Here is an 18,877-nt window from a genome sequence, read left to right as displayed (position 1 = left end):
ACAATAAAAATTGTGTTTTGTTGAAACTACATTGGAAGATAAGGTACGTCCATTATATTTTTTGTTTAGTTTGATTAAAATGTACCAATATTTAACGTACATAGTCATTTTTTTATAATTTTAAGTCCATATTTAATTCCATATTTTGGTAAAAATCCATATTTAATTCCATATTTTGGTAAAAATAACTACATATATATTTACATATTTCATATATTTTTAGTCCATATAAATCCGTTCCCTGCTGATTATCATATATTTATTGCACTTAAGAATTTGATTATAATAAGAACTTATGTAATCAAGTTATATATATTTATGTCTTGTAATCTGTAAGTAATGTAGGCTATGTTAATATAATTTTAGATTCTCTGAAACCTAACAATATGCTGATTATCGTAAAATTATACATTCTATAATTTGTATTGTGTAGGCCTATTTATGAATGTATGAGAATGTTTTCTATAGCTTGCTGCGTACGTATTTCCTTTCCTTTAATGCTCTGACGCATCAATTAAAATTTGAATATGTTTACGTCGTCGCAATTCTGCGTTAAACGTCGAAAATGGCCATAATATGTCAATTTTTGTTCTTCACAGCGTTAAATTTCGTGATTTAGGTATTCTATAATAATGTAATACGCGTCTGCTCTCCAACAATATGGCGGCGAGCGCAGCATTCAATTTGCCCCGGTTTCCTCGTTCTGCGCAGCCGAGACTGTAGGGGCTTGGTTCTCAGACACTTTACTCTACCGTTATTTCTAATCCTCCACCGTCAGAGGGTTGCCTTTTGTTCTCAGAAACATTTCCATTAACATCCAAACGACGGAAAATGAAATTGTCTTCTTTTATTAAGAGGAGACGGACATTACGGTACAATTCAACCTCTAACAATTCTTATCTAAAATTTCCCTAACACTTTGACTACATCGGTCCATTTTTTAAAACACTCTGTATAAATTCTCAATACTGTTGTTGTTTAGTCAACTACCGGAAAAGACAGGTCTCAACTCATAAGTGACACCAATAAGATACCACTCATGAGGCAACTAAGCCAGGAGATAATGGGTTAGGATGGCCAGTTCCTTCCCGTCTTTGTCTTTATTATTCCTTACACTCACATAATGTCGTCATTACCTCGTTTACTCGTATGTGACCAAGAACTTGCAAATTTGAAATACAAATATTAAAATTTTGCCCTGAACGTGCTATTATTAGCCGTAACTGAATGTTTACGGTGGATATAGTTGACTTACTGTTAATAGAAGCTAACTCATCCAAATTGGGAATATCATCTGTGTCGTCTTCATCTCCTTCATCTAGGAATGTATGCCAGTAATTGGTGTTCGTCTCAACAGCCCTCCGGATGTTAGTTAGGCTATTGGTCTGCACCGAACCTGTTAAGCAGTGCAAACCTAATATAACATTGAACAACATATAACTAAATTACACACTTTTAAATTTGCTTTCCTCAAACATTTTACTTTGTTCGCATTACTATGTGTTATTGAACATTTTAAAATCCACACGTAACCAGTGGTTAAGTCTGTATAAATAATAAATGTTTATTTACTTGACTTACAAGTCAATGCATTGCGGTGGAGGGTATATACAGTATTTTACAATTTATTATTTGTAATTAGGGCTCGGAAGTTGATGACCTAGAAATCACAGGACTTATAAAATGGCCTTAAAATTGTAAAAATACGACATCAAAATGATTGGTAGGATCTCAGGTTTGAAGGATCGCCGGCTGTCTTGAAAGACATTCCTGTGTATTGAAAAGTTCTTCTCTTCTTCAACTGACGTCATGGGCACATACGTGAAGTGACCAAGGCCCGCTGGTGAAAAATCTCCATCAAAAACACTGAAGTCAGTGTTTCACCTTGCACATCTTTCTCGGCTTTAGACATGACTGATATCCAATGTTATTTTCCAATACTTTTTTCCATTTTCTCTCTTACTTCTTGTCCAATTTTTCTACTCACTGTTGCAAATAATCTTCGAAACTTTTAATATTTTTGACAGCGGAATGAATGCTCTCGTCTCATTTCTCTAACCATGTTATTATTGTTGCCAAAATTGAAAAGTTACCATTGACATAATTCATATTATGAATTTGAGGATCAGACAGCAAGCCTTGAGAAACTGCTATAGAAGCAACACTTTCTCTATCTATAGTGCCATCACTTGTAAGATACAGTATGCTGACTGCGAGCACTGCGGCTGCAGTATTTGTACTGTTACGTTGAATGGGAGCAAGCACGTTACACACAAGGTCAGTAGTTAAGGTTGATGCAACCATAAGACAAATTCCTGCATGACACAATCTGCAGTAGATTCTGGAATCTAGACTACGATTACACCGTAAAAAAATATTCCGTTCAAAAGATAGAAAGAGCATAATGCAACAAAAAGTAAAACATTTCCTAAAAAAATGATTAGTAAACAATAAAAGACGAAAAATGCAAATAAATGCAAAATAAAAGTAAGCATAAACTATACTGGTTCTTGTTGAATTGAAACGAGTTTATAACCTATCTTGCTTTGTCTGTGATATCAGAAAAAATATGATATTTTAGTGCTGCTCACCGTAGTGACTACTACCGCGGAGAAATTGGAGATTACGAATAAAGCTCTCCACCGGTGATCTCCGGTACTATCGTAGGTGGAACAGGGGATATACGGAGGGATGCGGTGGTTCGGAGCGAAGCGACAGTTAACTCAAGGACGACTGACGCGTACGGATTAACGGTAGTTTGTGAGTGGAATAAAATGGCACCAAATCGACGCATGGAAAATCTTTAATTCAGTTGAAGGTAATAATAAAGTCGTACGCTGTAAACTTTGTGGGCGAATTTACTCTAAGGGTGGTGGAACTTCGAATTTGTTAGACCATTTGAAGCGATCGCACAATCGCGAACTTGACGAAAGCGCCGACAAAAACAATTACGTAAAACATTTGATACGATTTCTTTTTAAATTATTTTAGGGCTATTCATAAAAGAGTGATATCCCGAAGAAAAAGACTGAGTATAGCATGATAAGTTGGAATTGATATTGATGGTATCCTTAGACTTATAAAAGTAATAAATAAACTAATCAAAACAATATTATAGTGTACAGCAAAGTTACCTAGGTACCTATATGTATTAAATGTACTAACAGTACATAAGTAGACTCTTATCTCATTATGGTTTTTAGGTGATATTGGTGAGCAAATTCCTACCACCACAATATTAAATTATTTTCTCGAAATTTGCTGAAGCTATAGAGCTGATGTTTTTACAACACATGGGCACATATCTTTTATTTATGATGTAACAGTAGTTGCATTGTTAATTTTATTCGTTTCTTTACAAACATTTTCCATACGAATATTTTCAAAATTGTCAGTACACTATCTTCAGTAATACGTATTTACGATATATTAGATTTACGAAAACACTGTTTCAGCACCTGTAAGGCTACTAAATAAACATATCTGAAAATTTCACTTTTACGTAAAAGAAAGTCGAGAAAATATTCCTTTTGAATAAAAGAGCAAACTTGTGAAAAATGAGCATTAAAATTAAAACTTACATTCTAATAATGCACTTATACTTCTCAGACAAATCTAATAATTAACATGGGTACAGTTTTAATAAGTTCTCTTCCCTTTATCCATTGAATCAGTGCTGCCCATCCCTGTATATAGCTCGACCTAGCGGCATATACTACCTTATTCGTCAGTCTCTTTCCTTTTCGCTGTAAAGCACTCGGGCTCTCTTGAGCTCTAAAGCGCGCGCTCGCGCCTATGGGCATCTTTTGACATGATTGCCATTTGACTATGCTTTGCAGAATTGCCCAGTGTTATTCATATTGTAAATTTGTGTACGTTACACTGTTCAACATGAATATTGGAATAATATTAAGTTACTCTCGCCTTTCTGTATTTGTTGTACACATCAGAAAAGCACAGGCCTAGTTAAAATTACATCACTTTCCATTTCCAGGACTGATCCAGTAAATTACACGAAAATGCTAATCAAACTGAACAGGCGCTACAAAGAGCGAACAGCCTTCTCAATATCGTAATCAAAAAGAATTGCTACGCATTCTCATACGCACTGAGTACTTATTCTTCTCGAAATTGTTCGTGCAGCGAGTCTTGAAGGGAGTCCACCTGTATATCGGCAACAATTTCGCAAGAATGTCCACAAGTAGCATATAGGCATATATATAAAATTATCGTGGGATCAGTTTATTGAATTCAGGCTACAAAAACTATGCCAATATAATAAAAACAAATTATCAAAATTTTATGACAATCTCATTGGAGAGGAACAAATGAGATTTCGTAAAGGAACGTCATGCGCAGAAGGATATTTTACAATGAAACTATTATTAGAAAAACACAAAGAATTTAATATTGAGACACATATGGCTTTCGTGGATTTCAAGAAAGCCTTTGATAAAGTAGGCAGATCAAGGTTATTACAAATTTCAGTAGACGACAATGTTCCACAACAGTTTATCCACAATATTCATAACATATATAACCAAAATAAAATAGCAATTAAACAAGATGGTAAGCTATCATCTTGGACACCCATCAATACTGGTGTAAGACAAGGATGTGGATTATCACCCGTTCTCTTTATTATTCATATGAACTGAATAATTAAAGAGTGGAAGCAAACTCGCCATGGATACATACAAATTAACAGACACCTTAAATTGGATTAAATTCTCTTTGCAGGTGATTTGGTATTATTAGCATTATCAGAAGACGATCTCCAAAGGTAAATATATAATTTGCAGCAAGTAACAGTCACATACAATATGGAAATTTCAACAGATAAAATAAAAATTATGGCATTCTGTGGAAAATACCCAATACAAAGTAAAATTTGTCTCGATAATAAAATATTAGAAAGATGTAATAGTTTCCCATATTTAGGTTACAATCTTTTCATTTTTGAAGAATTGGACATATCGTAGAAAATTAATAAATATACAAGAGCTATGGGCATTATAAATATTGTGACGAAACCATTCTTGCTTCAGAAACACACCCGCATGCGTCTCTACAACACATTGGCACGACCGATGCTCAGCTATGGCAGCAAAGCATGGACACTGAGGAAAGCAGATAAAAGCAGAATAACGGCTTGTGAAATGCGATTCATCCGAAGAACAGCGGGCTATACTAAATGGGATCTGAAAATAAATTGTGAAATTTTAAAGGAACTAAAAACTCAACCAGTTTTAGATTGCATTGTTCAACATCAATCTAATTGGAAACATCATTTGGAAAGAATGAGTAATAGTAGACTCCCAAAGGCAATTTATAATTATGTACCTCATGGCCAAAGATCTGTGGGTCGTCCTGCTAAGAGACTGCGTGAAAATTTTATGTGAGACCGTAACAGGCCTTGTGGCCTAACACTTGTCAGGCAGATGAAGAATATATATATATATATATATATATATATATATATATATATATATATATATATATATATATATATATATATATTCGACGTTGACGTAGAATTGGGACGAAATAAACATATTCAAAGCTTCATTGATGCGACAGAGCATTAAGGGCCAGTTGTACGAACACGGTATAAAGTCCTGTTAAAATTCCATGGTTAAGCGAGAAATGTGTTGTACGAACTCGGAATAGTGCGTTATTTGGCATTCATCTCCCGAATAAGCTATTCCATGCTTCCAGTCGTTGTTAAATTGTATATATGGCGTAATGTGAAGATGCGTTTAATTGATATCGAGAGGCAAGAGATTGAGCTCCAATGTTCGGAAAAGTCCTCACTACATTTAGAATCAGATCTCATGCTTAACTGGGGGAACTGTGACTACATAAATTCTTGTAACAAAGACAGCAGAACAGGTTCAGTGTGGCCAAGATTGGGAGCATGGAAGGGTAATAAAGTTGTCAACGAAGAAGGAGAGTGCCTTTGTCCACTGTGCGGAGAAAAGAATTCATGGACATTTTATTACAGTGTGTCGAATTGGAACATGTCCAGAAAATAATATCTACTACCCTCGATACTAAGTCAGAGTAGGAGTTCGCTTGCATGTCTTGACCTCATGGGGAATAGAGAATGGGAACAAAAGACTATTGTTCCTCTTGAAGGCGAGACAGATTAGAACTTCAGCTGTTGAAGTCTGTGATGCGAACTGACGAAGGGTTACTAAATTATACACTTTTATGCCTCTTTAGGTTAGGATATATTATATAATGTGTTTTGTTTGTGCCATTTTTATTTTAATCTGTGTGTTCTTTTGGAAAGTGGAGGGATCTAACTATAGGTGACGTTGGTGAAACCTACAAAGTAGGGCTTGTTTTAGGTACAAAGTATGTACCGGTACGGCCAGAAAACCCGTGCATTGGATTTAAGAGAAAATTATAATAACATAACATTTGTATGTATAATATTACTCAATATATCTATCTATCTATCTATCTATCTATCTATCTGTCTGTCTGTCTGTCTGTCTGTCTGTCTGCCTGCCTGCCTGCCTGCCTGCCTGCCTATCTATCTATCTATCTATCTATCTATCTATCTATCTATCTATCTATCTATCTATCTATCTATCTATCTATCTATCTATCTATCTATCTATCTATCTATCTATCTATCTATCTATCTATCTATCTATCTAATCTAATCTAATCTAATCTAATCTAATCTAATCTAATCTAATCTAATCTAATCTAATCTAATCTAATCTAATCTAATCTAATCTAATCTAATCTATCTATCTATCTAATCTATCTATCTATCTATCTATCTATCTATCTATCTATCTATCTATCTATCTATCTATCTATCTATCTATCTATCTATCTATCTACCTACCTACCTACCTACCTACCTACCTACCTACCTACCTACCTACCTACCTACCTACCTACCTATCTATCTATCTATCTATCTATCTATCTATCTATCTATCTATCTATCTATCTATCTATCTATCTATCTGTCTGTCTGTCTGTCTGTCTGTCTGTCTGTCTGTCTGTCTGTCTGTCTATCATTTTAAGCCTTTTTTCTTCTTCTTTCATCAACGCGGATCATACTTTACGGCAGTAAAACTATTTTTATAATCAACTACACCGTCAGATACTCATATTCAGTTATTTTTACTTTTACTATAATGAAGAACTCATATGGTGCTAGTGAGTTTTTCTTCCAATATGTTCTTCTTTCGAGCAATACCAAACAGACAGTGTTGGTTCCAAAGTGAGAATTTTAAGGATCGAAGTGAATTGGAACAAAATTTACGTTTTACAAAATTAAGACGATAAAAAGGGTGGTGACTACAGAGTTGAATGTTACCCAAGACCATGTTATTAATCGAGTTTTATTAATTAATTTATCGGCATTGGTGAAAATGACACTTAGTTTTAAATAGTGTATGGTATTTGCTAAAGTATAATGCAGCAACTCAGTAATGTATACATCTTAAATTGAGGAGCGTTTTTGCTAAACTCGATAGATGCACAAAACTACTTTTCTCAGAAAACGAGTTTTATTGTATAACTTACACAGTTTACGTTGTGGGAAGGAGATATTTCTAATCATCCTCTACGCACGGATGAACAGAGTTACGCAAAATCTAACTGCATGAAGTGATACAGAAGCTAAACATCATGGGAGTGTGATATGTAACGCATTTTCGCAAAATTTTGCATCTATCGAATTTAGCAAAAACGCTCCTCAATTGTTAAACATACATGGGTTCTGCATATACTGGATATCAGAGATTGTGGGTTTGTGTTCCACCAAGGGTACCTACCAAAATAAGGCGTAACTCAAACTATAGAAAGAATAGTGCAAATCAACTTTTAATTTTCATTCGACAGCAACATATAGTATTTCCGATGAATGTGTGGCTTCAAGACAAAATGTGATATACCATTTATTGCAGTTTTTCAGGACCTATGCTTTTAAGATTTGAACGACTATATAAAACCATAATAATCAGTTACAAAACAATGGGTTAGAGAGGAAAATACCACATATAGGCCAATGCATATCATCTTTTGTTACAATAAAGATACATTTAGGATGCAAAACATATTACAAAATATCGTTTTCGCCAAAAATTGATATGACAACTTGCGCCTTGGAATCACGGAATTATAACATGCGAAACAAAAACACAACGCATTATCGCAATATTTTAATATAAAATTACAAAATGATAGATCTTCTCCTTCATTAGTGTAGTGAAACAATGTAAATTACAATTGAAATTATTATTGTGAAGAGAAATTAAAAATCATAATTCTGTGGTTTCGGGTAAAGAGGGATAAGTCATTTTTTGTGCAGATGGAATTTTGTTCCCCAGATGAACACAAAAGTCAAATTATACAAGTGAGTGTGCAAAAATCAAAAGAATACTAGCAGTAGAAGTGATTTATTTGAGTAGAAAATTATTTGCAATAAGGTTTCCAAGTTTAATTTTCATTTATCTTCAAACTTATTTTTACGACTTATCTCCCTTTACCAAAACAACACAAAATTTTCCCCGAATTTCTTACAAGAATCATCCTATTTAACACAACAGAGTTGCTGTCAATTAAGACACACTTACCGTGCTAATGTCTGACGCACAAAGTAGTCCATATTAGTAGATTCTGGTACACGAGCCCTAACCATCAAATCTTTCTCTCCAGGATGGAGTGGTCTGAAACATGACAAACGACCTGTGTAGTCAATGAAAGTAACCTTATGAGAGCTACAAATTATGAGTAGGGTTATTTTGGAAGATATCGACACATTTAGAAAAGTAGCCATTGTGAGCACTGTTCCTAGTGAAAAAAGTTCGAACTACTGTATATAACATCTGTGTTGACTGTGTTTGTAATCTCTGTGTGAGTGAATCTCGTAGCTTCAACTTGTGTTTTACGTTCACAGAAAGCAATAAACACAACAAATGTGATTTACACTTTCGTTTTCGGTCATGAAACAATAGATATCATCTTCAGTTTATTGTACTTTCACTGACAGGGCTAACGGCTTCGAAGCTGGGTACCTGGTTCTAATGAAGTGCATAGGTAGCAATATGAACATGGGGGCATGAGTTAGTTACTCTGCCTGCCATAATAAATTCACTTCAATTAAATTCTCCAATGTAAAAAAAAAAAAAAAATTCACTGGAAGTGCGTGATATTCGTAATGCATAAATTATATATATATATATATATATATATATATATATATATATATACTTTACATCTTAATGTTCATTGATATCGAACAAATAGGAAGTCACAACTCTCTATACAAACATGAAAGCTCAATTAGCTCGGCATACCCTTCGCCTTGATTCTAAAGGCTGCATGGATTAACAATTAATGATGTAAGAGAATTGACATCCTGACGTACTGCAGGAAAACATGTTTGAATACGATCTGGTTCTAGCAGAAAATTTATGTGAAATTCGCGTTGAAGAAGACATTAACACTCCCCCAAGAATACCACAGACACTATCTGCGCAAGGAAATTTAGGCTTACTCAATTCCTCACCTACTGTTACTTCTTTTGAAGAACTGTTGCCACTTCTGCTGCTAACACTTCATATAATGGTAAAAGAGATAACTGCAAGACTCAAACTATTAACGTCTTAAAGCAATAGGAAGCTACATAGCAAAAGTAAGTTAGATTTTCCCACAAATGGAAGTCATTTAAAGCTCGACGAGTATGGAGAGGAAGCTTGTTCATCAAACAATCTGAATAATAAAAGAAAATTATAGTGCCGCGTATAGTGAGTATTACTACGGTGGCAGTATTATAAAACTTTGGTTTTAGTGTATTGAAAAATGCCAAAAAATATTTCCCGAGGCATGTATGGAAAATGCCACTGATGAACAATTCACATGTGACCAACGCGAGTAAGAATATTATAAAATATTTAGGTAGAGTAAACCATATAGTTATTGGCCACTTAAGGAATTTTTGTCTTTGAACACGAATAAAGTGCAGAAAGAAAATATAATTTTCACTTTATTTATTGTATTTATTTAATTGAAATATACTCTTTCAAATACCATACCACTTGGTGAACACAAGGTTATATTTATTTATGTTTTCTATGATTTAAAAATAGGCCTACTTTGTAAATAACATAATTATTGGCCACTTTATATAGTTATTGGCCAGTACTTGAGAGAGTCATTGGCCATGCAAGAAAATAGTCTGAAAACACAAGTAAACCAACAAGTTACAATTGAATTACATTTTAAATGTAGAATCGACATGCGCGTAATCCATTAACCAATGTGTCCGTCTTAGATACTGTGTATCTAATACTTCTTTCCCAACTATACTGGCAAATTCTTCATAATCAATCGTCCTGTTTCCGTTAGGTTTTCTTGTTCAACTTTCGATGAGCCCAAGCATTTTGTGTAATCAATCGTATTTGGATCTGCACACGTGGAACCCATTAACCAATATGTCAGTCCTAATGCCAGTACCAGTATCTAATGCTTCTTTCGAAACTGCTGCAAAATTTACTTCAGTGATTAATTCCCCAGTGTGTTTTGCTTTATCATTGCCTGACAGCTTTCTTCCAGCGAACTGTCAGAGGATGGAGGAGAGCCACATCAGCTGGCTGTAAAACACGTGATTGGTCCATGTAGAGGCAGATTAGCTTAATTTTCCTTTCGGAACACAGCTGATATAATTGAAAGGTTAGGCGAGTTTTGTGGCTATCAACAAGTAACATTCCAGGAAACTTGATGCCGTGTTCCAAAAGAAATTGAAGGAAAACATTTGAAATATATTTAAAAAGAACTTCGGCAATGATCCACAAATTATCGCTTCTTTCAATACCCATTCTTCCCAACTGATAACGTAACTTTTTCAGAGATTCTCTGATACAGTTACATGTAAGGCCATTTACAGAGAATGTGTTACATTACTGTTAAATTATCCTTTGAAGCATTTCGTTCTATAGCAAACAATTTTGTCATCTTGATTTGCAAGAGCTTTTCTTGTGATAAGACAGAATTGAATATTGTCTCATCGCGGTTAAAAATTCTGCTTGTTATCCTGCAATATTTCACTAAACCATCCCCTTATGTCCTTCTCACTGACAGAAGAGCTGGCTGATATAACTGATTCATATTTCCTTTTAACAGACATGGGATGACATGTAAAGAAGCCTGAAAAGTTAAAATCCAATTAATTTTCATTTTCATTTAGAAAACAATACTTTTGTCTCAATTATGTGCAATGTAAAACAGGCCTATGTACTTTCACCCAACCATCTGATCTTCAAATCTCAATTCTTCCTTGGAAGAAGTTTTAAACATAATCCAATATCCATCTGAAATTACACCCAGGATTTTTTTTAAATTGAAACTGAGGAGTAGTTCAAGGAATGCCGTACAACTTCGCTGAAGTATGCACAGCAAGACCGTTAATCTGCAATTCATTAATGGCTTTCTCCATTACCTGTCATATGGCTTTTTGTGTTGCTTAAGCATCTTGAACAATATTTTCTGCACCTGCATTAAATTCGTACAATAATTGGCCAGTGCATATTACACTGAAATTATGTACATTTCACATCATTTTCATGCACGATGCCATTCTGTTTTAAGAGAATAATAAGTAAAATAACATTTACTATCATTGATGAACATGTTTCTATATAATACAAGTGCTTGTGACACTTTTAATGACGAAAAATTTATTTTAAGGAAAGTCTGTTGCTTGACAAAATCTTAAGACGTGCCTCGAAATTCAAGAAAATCTGCACACTAAGATATACAATTCATCATTGCTACTAGTGTCGGTATCTTTCGGAAGAAAAACGAAATGTAACCACAAACAAGATAACAAATGCTGCTACAGAGCATAAAAAGCAAGAAATTCGTTTACAAATAAGTGGAAAATTCATAAATTAATTTCAGTCGGCTAATCACTATAAAGTGGCCAATAACTGTATGGTTTACTATTACAGGAGCAAAATTTGTGTTGTAAATGTTGGGTTTTAAAGTGTTTCCTATGTTTGTCATACTATGTCGTAATCCCCCCCCCATTATGGGAGAAGTTGACACTTCGACATCGATTTGTATCTTTTAAATACAGACATATAAAATGATCACATTGGTACCAGACGTAAAAATGTACGGAAAATATATCCATACATAGTAAGGGAAATATTTATAATAAAATTTCCATAAATTTGTCCCAAAATTAACATTTCACCTTAGCATGTCGAGATGTCCCTAAACGACTCTATATTAATATCACCATCCAAGCAACAAGTGCAAAGAAATATCCCTTGCCTGTCGCCATTCCTGCATATCAGCCACTATGGGAGTTAATGAATCTCGTTTTATATCAGAAGTGCTAGTATGGACTAACTCTATGCAGTGCAATTCTGATTTGCCATTATGTAAAACTGATCTGCATACTGTTCAGCAGGAATTTCATTGCTACTTACTTACTTAAAAATGGCTTTTAAGGAACCCGAAGGTTCATTGCCGCCCTCACATAAGCCCGCCATCGGTCCCTATCCTGTGCAAGATTAATCCAGTCTCTATCATCACACCCCACCTCCCTCAAATCCATTTTAATATTATCCTCCCATCTACGTCTCGGCCTCCCTAAAGGTCTTTTTCCCTCCGGTCTCCCAACTAACAATCTATATGCATTTCTGGATTCGCCCATACGTGCTACATGCCCTGCCCATCGCAAACGTCTGGATTTAATGTTCCTAATTATGTCAGGTGAAGAATACAATGCGTGCAGTTCTGTGTTGTGTAACTTTCTCCATTCTCCTGTAACTTCATCTCGCTTAGCCCCAAATATTTTCCTAAGCACCTTATTCTCAAACACCCTTAACCTATGTTCCTCTCTCAGAGTGAGAGTCCAAGTTTCACAACCATACAGAACAACCGGTAATATAACTGTTTTATAAATTCTAACTTTCAGATTTTTGGATAGCAGACTGGATGATAAAAGCTTCTCAACCGAATAACACGCATTTCCCATATTTATTCTGCGTTTAATTTCCTCCCGAGTGTCATTTATATTTGTTACTGTTGCTCCAAGATATTTGAATTTTTCCACCTCTTCGAAGGATAAATCTCCAATTTTTATATTTCCATTTCGTACAATATTCTGGTCATGAGACATAATCATATACTTTGTCTTTTCGGGATTTACTTCCAAACCGATCGCTTTACTTGCTTCAAGTAAAATTTCCGTGTTTTCCCTAATCGTTTGTGGATTTTCTCCTAACATATTCACGTCATCTGCATAGACAAGAAGCTGATGTAACCCGTTCAACTCCAAACTCTGCCTGTTATCCTGAACTTTCCTAATGGCATATTCTAGAGCGAAGTTAAAAAGTAAAGGTGATAGTGTAACTCCCTGCTTTAGCCCGCAGTGAATTGGAAAAGCATCAGATAGAAACTGACCTATACGGTTTCTGCTATATGTTTCACTGAGACACATTTTAATTAATCGAACTAGTTTCTTGGGAATACCAAATTCAATAAGAATATCATATAATACTTCCCCCTTACCTGAGTCATATGCCTTTTTGAAATCTATGAATAACTGATGTACTGTACCCTTATACTCCCATTTTTTCTCCATTATCTGTCGAATACAAAAAATCTGATCAATAGTCGATCTATTACGCCGAAAACCGCACTGATGATCCCCAATAATTTCATCTACGTACGGAGTTAATCTTCTCAAAAGAATATTGGACAAAATTTTGTACGACGTCAACAAAAGTGATATTCCTCGAAAGTTACCACAGTTGGTTTTGTCCCCCTTCTTAAAAATAGGTACGATTATGGACTCCTTCCATTGTTGTGGTACAATTTCCTTTTTCCAAATAGCAAGTACAAGTTTATAAATTTCGCTATATAATGCACTTCCACCCTCTTGTATTAATTCTGCTGGAATTTGATCGATACCTTTTGCTTTTTCAGATTGTCTATCGCAATTTCGACTTCTGAAAGCGTGGGTTCGGTTATAAATGGCTCAGCAGTTTGTATTTCAATTTCGTCCCGATCATTTCTATCTGTCCTATGTACATTCCTGCTGTCCATCTCATAAACCTCATTTCAGCTACTGTTAGCCTTTTCTCATCAGCTTTTCTGATTGTCCATGTTTCACTGTCGTAAATCACAACGAGTCGAGCAAATCTTTTATAGACTTTTAGCCTCGTATGTTTTTGAACTTGGGAGGGTTTGAAGAAGGTGTTGATTACTCCAGTTGCTTTTATAAATTTAGATATTTTGCTTGCTACACCTTCGTCAGTAACATAAGATAAATTATAGCCTAAATAGTTAAATCAAAATTGACAGGTTCAATTAGTTTATTATTTATCATAATTTTAATTGAAATTGGTTCTTTTCCTAAAAATACCATGATTTTTGTTTTCTTTCTTGAGATTTCCATGTTGAAATCTGAAACGATTATTTCTAGATTATAAACGGATTTTTGTAGATCATCTGTTTTAGTGATGAGAACCTGATCGTCGGCAAATAGTAATGTACGGTAACCTGTCGAGAAGCGTGTTTCGATTAATTTGAATTCTGGCATGATGACTTTGCCTCCAAATGTAAAAAATATGGTTCATATTTATATGATAAATAGGAGAGGGGAAAGACCTCACCCCTGTCTAACACCTTGGTTTATTGAAGTCCAGCTAGTAGTTCCGCGTTCAGTTCTTATGGCAATTTCATTTTGTTCACATTAATTATAAATGGAAACAATGATTGGATTTCGTACGTTATCATGGCATAAAATCTCTAAAAGTTTATTTCTGTTAACTTTATGGAATGCTTTTACGAAATCAATAGATGCCAAGTTTGTTTCGATATTAAACTGTCTATGCTTTCCTATTAAACTCTTCATAGTAAAATAGCTATGATTCTCGTGTTCGGAATCCATTTTGTTCTTGAGTGATTTTGTTTTCATAAAGATGTGATAATTTATTTTTGATTATGGTTGTATAGATTTTATAACCTGAATTGAGAAGGCTTATGCCTCTATAACTTCCACATTGTTTTCTGTTTCCCTTCTTATATATGGTTATCATAATAGACTTTTGCCAACTTCCTGGGAGTTTTCATCCTGCCCAAGTATTGTTCAAGAAGTATAAAAATCTATAAGTAAATTCTTCTCCAGAGCATTTAAAAAGCTCTATATTTAAACCAACTTCAGCTGAAGCTTATACGTTTTTCGAGCGTTTATATACTTCAGTGAGATCATCATAAGTAATAACATCTGTTGTGTTTATCAAATATGAATGAGGTCTCGCCCACCTCATTATATTTTTCTCGACTAGTATGACTAGTCAGTTTGATTTTATACCATTAAGTACGAGAAAAATTCGTACCGGCACCGGGAATCGAACCCAGGACCTCTCAGCTGTGCGCTCTGAGTGCTCTCTAACCAACTGAGCTATGCCGGGACCCGATTCACGACGCCGGCCGAACTCCTCTCGTAGTATCGTGTTACGGCCTTACTGCCTGCACTTGAGACGATACACGTCATATATGTACAGGAGCGCATATTACATGACTTTATGGCCATATATGGTTGTTGAATATGGCCATAAAGTCACGTAATATGCGCTCCTGTACATATATGACGTGTATCGTCTCAAGTGCAGGCAGTAAGGCCGTAACGCGATACTACGAGAGGAGTTCGGCCGGCGTCGTGAATCGGGTCCCGGCATAGCTCAGTTGGTTAGAGAGCACTCAGCGCGCACAGCTGAGAGGTCCTGGGTTCGATTCCCGGTGCCGGTACGAATTTTTCTCGTACTTAATGGTATAAAAACAAACTGACTAGTCATACTAGTCGAGCAAAATATAATGAGGTGGGCGAGACCTCATCCATATTTGATACATATATGATGTTAACAGTTTAAAGAAACTGTTGTTGAATATGGCCATAAAGTCATGTAATATGCGCTCCTGTACATATATGACGTGTATCGTCTCAAGTGCAGGCAGTAAGGCCGTAACGCGATACTACGAGAGGAGTTCGGCCGGCGTCGTGAATCGGGTCCCGGCATAGCTCAGCTGGTTAGAGAGCACTCAGCGCGCACAGCTGAGAGGTCCTGGGTTCGATTCCCGGTGCCGGTACGAATTTTTCTCGTACTTAATGGTATAAAAACAAACTGACTAGTCATACTAGTCGAGCAAAATATAATGAGGTGGGCGAGACCTCATCCATATTTGATACATATATGATGTTAACAGTTTAAAGAAACTGTTGTTGAATATGGCCATAAAGTCATGTAATATGCGCTCCTGTACATATATGACGTGTATCGTCTCAAGTGCAGGCAGTAAGGCCGTAACACGATACTACGAGAGGAGTTCGGCCGGCGTCGTGAATCGGGTCCCGGCATAGCTCAGTTGGTTAGAGAGCACTCAGCGCGTACAGCTGAGAGGTCCTGGGTTCGATTCCCGGTGCCGGTACGAATTTTCCTCGTACTTAATGGTATAAAAATCTGTTGTGTTATTGTTGAAGTTCGTTAATGTAAGAGGAATATTTTTCTGGAACCGTATACTTTTAAAGTGATTAAGTAGAGATTCATTTCTTATAGGGTTTATACCAGCGATACCCACAACTGTATATAATAATAATAATAATAATATTTATTAATACTATACACTTGAGCTACATTAGGCATTGCAGCCCGAAAGAGCAGAAGCTCGTGCTCGGGCGCAGTTCAGATCAGTTATACAAAATATATCACAAAATTACGAGAGTTCATTGAGCACAATCACATTAATAAATGGTAAAATACATACAGCATGTAATATGTCTATATACAAATAGAAAATAAAGAAGTACATGAATATTAGAGTAACAATTTTTAACTCAATTAGCTTAAACAATTAAATAATTAATCTGATTTGTTTCTTAAATCTATGTGTGTTAAGTGTACTTAGCTCAGGGTAAGCTCTAATTAATGTATTATATATTTTGGGTCCAAAATTTCTGCTGTGTTTTAATCCAGCAGTTGTGTGGCATTTGGGAGTATTTAGAAAGAAACTGTAGTTTTGTCTCGTCTGGTATTCATGAGGATCAAATTTAAATTTATTGTGGTTTTTATGGAAGTAAATCAGCAATTTTTGTTTATAAATTTGTTCTAGATTTGATACGCCAAATTCCTGAAAAATTAATTTTGTTGGGTAATCAAAAGGTTTATATAGACAAATTTTGATAATTCTTTTTTGGAGCAGATTTAAAGGACGGAGAGTCGATTTTGCCATTCCTCCCCAACCTAAAATACCATACTGAATTATTGATTGAAACAGAGCTAAGTACACAGTACGCAGAACATAAACAGGTAAATAAGAGCGTAGAATGGAAAATTTGTGGATTGTTTTACGCAATCTGTTACACAGAAAGGAGATATGCTTGTCCCATTTTAAATGTTGGTCAATAATAATGCCTAAATATTTAACTTGTGAGGATATACTCAAAGCGTTACATGAGCAAGTAGGTAGGTTACAATCATGTATAGTTATACTTATATTATTATTTATTTCTAGTTGCTCAAGGCCATGTGATGTTAATGAAAATGGTATTAATTTTGTTTTAGAAACGTTCAAAGAAAGTAAGTGAGCATCCAGCCATTCTTTAATAATATTAATACCACTGTTAGAATTTTGATAAGTTTCATTCCAACTCGAACCGCTAAATATAACCACAGTATCATCAGCATAAGAATACAGAGTACCAGAATATTTCTCAATGTCAATTTTAAGTAAATCGTTGATATATATTAAAAACAAAACAGGACCTAAAATCGTCCCCTGAGGTACACCTATGTCAATGTTACGTGATTTACTAAGGTGATCATTTATTTTAGTTGCTTGAGTTCTGTTACTTAAGTAAGATTTAAATAATTTTAAAGCAATTCCATTAATTCCTAATCTATCCATTTTATTCAAAAGTATACTGTGATTGACCGTATCGAAAGCTTTTTGTAAGTCTAGAAAAATTCCTAGACATTTATTTCCTACATCTAATTCTTGAATTATTTTTTAGGTAACTGCCATAATAGCATCATCAGTGCACAAATTTTTTCTGAAACCAAATTGATTATCATTTAGTAGTTTATTTTTTTCTAAAAATGTTATTAACCGTGTTTTTATACATTTTTCAAATACCTTAGAGAGACTAGGTAATAGTGAAATGGGTCTGTAATTATTAAGATTATTTTTGTCACCAGACTTGTGAATTGGTATCACCACAGCATGTTTTAGGGCTGAGGGAAATACACCTTGAGATATGCACAAATTAAATATAAAGGCTAGTGGTTTAGAAATAGCTTCGATAATAAGTTTCAGGGTATTTGTTGTAATACCATCAATACCAGGAGACACATTATTTTTTAAACTGTTTACAATATTAATGATTTCACATTCGTTTACAGGAAACATAAACATAGATGATATACTTTTATTATAAAGCTTATAGTGATGAGTACCAAATACTTTCTTTTTTATATTAGATACGATGTCATGACTTACATTAGTAAAATGATCGTTAAATTCATTTGCGATAGTTTCCTTGTTTTCAATTGTTATTCCATTTCGACTTATAATTGTCTTTAATATACTATTTTTATTACATTGGGTGTCAGTAGCTTCGTTTATGGTCTTCCAAAATTGCTTTGGATTATTTTTATTTTTGTTAAATTTTTCAGAATAATATTTGATTCTCTGATTTCTTATTACATTAGTGAGAATATTTCTATATTTTTTGTAGTAATTTAATAAAACATTGTTTTGTGGGTCTCGTTTAACTTGCTTAGCTAACTTATCCCTAGATCGTATTGATTTAACAATACCTGTGGTAATCCAA

The 18,877-nt window shown here is 34.7% G+C and overlaps 1 long non-coding RNA gene across 1 annotated transcript in view; it reads right to left on the bottom strand.

Annotated features, from left to right (window-relative positions):
* Nucleotides 1-1,254: 1,254 nt before the first annotated feature.
* Nucleotides 1,255-18,877, bottom strand: part of LOC138713506 (uncharacterized) — a 334,865-nt gene continuing 317,242 nt past the window's right edge. The window contains exons 3-4 of the long non-coding RNA XR_011335879.1: nt 8,607-8,699; nt 1,255-1,396 (exon numbers count right to left, since the gene is read on the bottom strand). This is a non-coding gene — a long non-coding RNA (uncharacterized lncRNA). The remainder of the gene's footprint in view (nt 1,397-8,606; nt 8,700-18,877) is intronic.

The sequence above is a fragment of the Periplaneta americana genome, chromosome 14 (genome assembly GCF_040183065.1).
Source record: "Periplaneta americana isolate PAMFEO1 chromosome 14, P.americana_PAMFEO1_priV1, whole genome shotgun sequence".
NCBI lineage: Eukaryota > Metazoa > Arthropoda > Insecta > Blattodea > Blattidae > Periplaneta > Periplaneta americana.
The sequence above is the reverse complement of the archived record's forward strand: the minus strand, read 5'-3'. Positions and strand labels throughout refer to the sequence as shown.